The sequence below is a fragment of the Cebus imitator genome, unplaced genomic scaffold (assembly GCF_001604975.1).
Source record: "Cebus imitator isolate Cc_AM_T3 unplaced genomic scaffold, Cebus_imitator-1.0 Scaffold339, whole genome shotgun sequence".
In the NCBI taxonomy this organism is placed as follows: domain Eukaryota; kingdom Metazoa; phylum Chordata; class Mammalia; order Primates; family Cebidae; genus Cebus; species Cebus imitator.
In genome coordinates this window covers 924880-928134 of record NW_016107654.1, presented here as the reverse complement: position 1 = coordinate 928134, position 3255 = coordinate 924880, and the positions used below count along the sequence as shown (strand labels likewise).

At 60.4% G+C, this 3255-nt stretch overlaps 1 protein-coding gene across 1 annotated transcript in view; it reads left to right on the top strand.

Moving 5' to 3' along the window:
• C8G (complement C8 gamma chain) overlaps positions 1-3255 on the top strand; it is a 618926-nt gene that overhangs the window by 326910 nt on the left and 288761 nt on the right. The window lies entirely within an intron of this gene.

The window sequence follows — 3255 nt, the reverse complement described above, 5'->3', positions numbered from 1 at the left end:
CCCCTCACTTGGGTCTCGCTGTCTTCTCCCCCCTACCCCTCACTGGGGTCCTGCTGTCTCCTCCTCCCACCCCACCCCTCGCTCAGGTCGTATTCTCAGCAGCTCAAGGCTTGCGCGACTTGACCCGAAGGCCGGGGCCTCAGGCAGCCTCTGTCCTCCTTCCCAGAGCCCCCAACCCCGTGCCACCGGCTCTGGCTTGGACTCACTGGGTGACCGAGAGCCCGCGGGGCAAGCAGGAGGTGCCCAGGCATCCGCCCATCACCCTCTTCGCGCACGTGGGCCCCTCAGCCCGTGGCCGCCACGTGGTCACCACGACTGCGCGACCCACCTTCCCTGTGGCCTTTTGTGCCCCGAGTTCCGCCCACCCGCGTCCTGTCGACCCCACACCCCACAGCTCCCCACGCTCCGCCTCTCGGAAGCCCTCCTGGACTCTTCTGGGACATCGGCTCCCTACGCCCATGGGGGCTTTAGAGGAAGGTGTTTTGGGTGCTTTCTGTGCCACGTCTCCTTGGGGGCGGCGGTCGCCCCGGAACGGTTCTCGTCTCCTCCCGCAGCCCAGGTGCCTGGGAATCACCGGGAGCCTCACTGCCGCCGCCTCGTGGCGCGCCCGGCCCAGCCTGCGGAGCCGCCGAGCCCGTGGCTTCTGTGGTCGCCAGGGCTGAGCGCGCGCCTGGGCCCTGAGTCCCCCAGGCCGCCCCAAGGCCTGTCCCGGCCGCCGGCCCCGCAGCGGTTCCGGCCCGGGAGGAGCGCACGGGTGCCGGGACCCGTCCTAAGGGGCTCAGAGGGCGGCGAGGAGGTTTCACGCCCTTGCGGGGCGCGGTCGAGTGGGGTCACCGCAAAGGCGGAGGCGGGGCCGCGCCAGGAGCCCAGAGTCCAGCGCCCTCGGCGCGCGCCCCAGCGAGTGGGAATCCCACGCGTGCGCGCGCGTCCCCGGCCCCAAGGCCTTAACTCCGTGCGGAGACCGCGCGCGTCCGCGCGGCTGTCCTTGGAGAGGCCCCGCGGGTCTCGCGGAGGGTGTCCCGTTCTCCCCAGTCCATGCTCGCCCTGGCGGTTGGTGTCTGTGGTCTGGGGCGAGGGCCGTGCAACGGAGCCGGGGATTCGGGCCCCTTGAAATCTGGCATCTCCGGGCGGATGGCGGCGGCTCCCCCGAGCTCAGCACGCAGGTCCTGGGTCCTGCCCGGAGGGGCCTGAGGACTCCTGCGGCTCTCGGGCTCCTGGAGTTTGGGGAGGGATCTGGTTCCGCGGGGTGGGGCTGCGGCTTCCAGGAAACCTTTTTCTCTTGGGGCCGCGCGGACCCGCTGGCCATCTCGGGGAGGAGCTCTGTCCCGCCCACCCCCAGGGCTGGGCAGCCGGGGGTAGGAGCCCCCTCCAGGAGAGTGGCTGTCCCAGGAGCCCACACAGAGGGGCGCCCAGCTCTGGTCTGGCCTTCGTGTTGGCTTCGAGGTCATAACAGAGGGCTGCCGAGTAGGGGGCGTGTCTGCCAGTCCCTGCATGGGTGAATGTTGGGGTGCTCACCACTCCCCAGGCCTGTCACCTCCCCCTCCCACAGAGCACCCACCTGGAGGCGTCACCTGCCGGGCAAGCGTGGGCCGTTCATCCACCCTTCAGTCAACAACACCCACCTAGCATCCGCTTGTATCAAAAGGTCCAAATCTAAGGGGAAATTTTCCTCCCTCTCTTTCCTGGCGCCATTTCGCCTCACTGCAACCTCCGCCTCCCAGGTTCGAGTGATTCTCCTGCCTCAGCCTCCCGAGTAGCTGGGATTACAGGTGCCCACCACCACGCCCGGCTAATTTTTTCAATTTTTGGTAGAGATGGGATTTCACTGTGTTGGCCAGGCTGGTCTCGAACTCCTGACTTCGTAAACCTCCTGCCTCGTCCTCCCAAAGTGCTGGGATTACAGCCGTGAGCCATTGAGCAGCCTCTTTTTAATTTATTTCTAAAACGTTACAATTGAGGCCAATTTTTGTGCTTTAGAAGAATGGGCACCAAGCGCGGGTTATAAACGCGGCCAAAAATCATGCTTGTTAATAAACTGTGTGGTTCAAATCGGATAACCTCGTTTGATTTGTGTTTTTGCCTGCTTGGTCCGATAATAATTGAGGAGGGTGCTAATGTCTTTCCCTAATTGTAGATTTGTGGTAGATTTATCACTTTCTCGCTAAGCTTCTATTTAATAGGCCATACTGATTGGGGGCTTTGTTTTGCTTTGTGTTGGAGACACTTCTGATGGGGAAGTGGTGCAGACGTGGAAGTTGATGGAAGGAGTGGAGATCACGTGCATTCTGCAGCTCGAACATCCAGGCTTTCCAGGAAAGCCATAAATAACTAAAAGAGTATTTTTCTTAATTGCCCTGGACAGGTGCTGAGGGCAGATGGCCCAGGCTGGACGTGTGGGAAGCTGCCGGCTAACCCGATTCTCCCACACACCCTAGCTGCTCTCCTCATACGTGCTACACCCTTTCTGTGCAGTTGTCTGAGTTATTTGACGTCTGCCATGGATCGTTAGGTGGTAACCCCCGTGATCTGTGTGTGCACGTACTAATGGCTTTTCTTTTCTTTTGAGACGCAGTCTCATTCTGTCACCCGGGCTGAAGTGCAGTGGCACGATCTCCACTCACCGCAACCTCCGCCTCCCAGGTTTAAGTGATTCTCCCGCCTCAGCCTTCCGAGTAGCTGGGACTACAGACGCCCACCACCACGCCCAGCTAATTTTTGTATTTTTAGTAGGGGCGGGGTTTCATCATGTTGACCAAGCTGGTCTTGAACTCCTGACCTCAGGTGATCCACCTGCCTCAGCCTCCCAAAGTACTGGGATTACATGTGTAAGCCACCTCGCCCGCCCTCCTCTTTTCTTTTGATAGAGACCGGGCTGGCCACACGAGGTGGCTCACACCTGTAATCTCAGCACTTTGGGAGACTGAGATGGGCGGATCACAAGGTCAGGAGATCGAGACCATCCTGGCCAACATAGTAAAACCTATCTCTACTAAAAATGCAAAATTGGCTGGGCGTGGTGGCTCAGGCCTGTAATGCCAGCACTTTGGGAGGCCGAGGTGGGCAGATCATGAGGTTAGGAGATCAAGACCATCCTGGCCAACATGGTGAAATCCCATTTCTACTAAAAAAATACAAAAATTAGCCGGGCATGGTGGCTTTCGCCTGTAGTCCCAGCTACTCAGGAGGCTGAGGCAGGAGAATTGCTTGAACCCAGGAGCCAGAGGTTGCAGTGAGCCAAGATCATGCCACTGCACT